Genomic DNA, 1,196 nt, shown 5'->3' with positions numbered 1-1,196 from the left:
AATTATTGAAGATTCGGATCTCGCCGATATCTGGGGTCCTCTAAAAACTGATTTCAACAAACATACAGACAGACAACCAAACGAACAGACAGATAGACGGACATGGTTTAATCGACTCCGCTATAAGGATCCAGAATAAATATACTTTATAGCGTCGGAAAATTATATTATAGAAATAACAAACGGAATGACAAACTTATATATACCCTTCTCACGAAGGTGAAGGGTATAAAAATATAAGCACAACAGAGGTTAAGAAAGGTCGACGTTCTTGCTTTCGGAGAGAGATGCCAGAACTATGAAGCGTTTATTGACATCCAAACAGGTAAAAACACTAAAAACAGGCTCCTGTCGTCATAAATAAGCCCTTAAGTGAATGGGCATCCCTGAGAGCTCTTCGTAGAATTGGCTTTATATCAGCCGTAAAGCAGAGAACACCAGCGTTATCAGAAAAAAATGTGAAGGATCATCTTAAATTTGGCAAGAATCGCAAAAATTGATGGCTGAAAAAGGGTTATATGGTCCAATGAAACAAAGACTAATCGTTTTCAGTCTGATTGCTGGCGCCGCCCTCATGAAAGCTTAAAAAAGCACCAAGTAAAAGAAGCGGTGAAACATGGGGGTGGTAGTCCAATGTTGTGGGCTTGTTTCATTTGGTAGAATCTCGGTTAGTTAAGGTTAGCAAAATTGGATGCATAATGAAAAAGCAGGATTATTTGAGCATTTTCAATCCAATATTCCAGATTTTGTAAAAGAATGTGCGAAGCATACGGCAAAATAGTAAATAATTGGCTTTCAGCGCATTATTTATTTTATTTATATATACAAACGATGGAATGGCCAACTCAATGCATGGTCTTTGTTAAAAAACGTCTTGCGTAATTCGATAATGTAACAAGAAATCTAAACGAACTTTTGTCAAGAGTACAAACGGCGTGGTCTAGTATTCCGCACCGGATCATTAGGACCTTGGTCATAAGTACGCTTAAACGTATAAAAAGAGCAAAAGGACTTTGCACAAAATATTAAAAATCTGTTTTTTTAAAACGTGTAAAACTGAATACTTTGAATTTATTTTTAAATATCTTTTAGTTTTTAGAATAACATTTAATTATCATAAATTTATTTTTGATTTCTTTTTATATTGTTTTTCTAAATATTTTAAATTGAAAACTTGATTATTTTTCCTTTATTTT

At 34.1% G+C, this 1,196-nt stretch overlaps 1 protein-coding gene across 10 annotated transcripts in view; it reads right to left on the bottom strand.

Annotated features, from left to right (window-relative positions):
- LOC111681979 (IQ motif and SEC7 domain-containing protein 1) overlaps positions 1-1,196 on the bottom strand; it is a 53,887-nt gene that overhangs the window by 3,489 nt on the left and 49,202 nt on the right. The gene's annotated exons all lie outside the window — the stretch shown is intronic.

The sequence above is a fragment of the Lucilia cuprina genome, chromosome 5 (assembly GCF_022045245.1).
Source record: "Lucilia cuprina isolate Lc7/37 chromosome 5, ASM2204524v1, whole genome shotgun sequence".
Classification (NCBI taxonomy): domain Eukaryota; kingdom Metazoa; phylum Arthropoda; class Insecta; order Diptera; family Calliphoridae; genus Lucilia; species Lucilia cuprina.
Note: the sequence above shows the minus strand (reverse complement) of the source record. Positions and strands in the feature narration are given on the sequence as shown.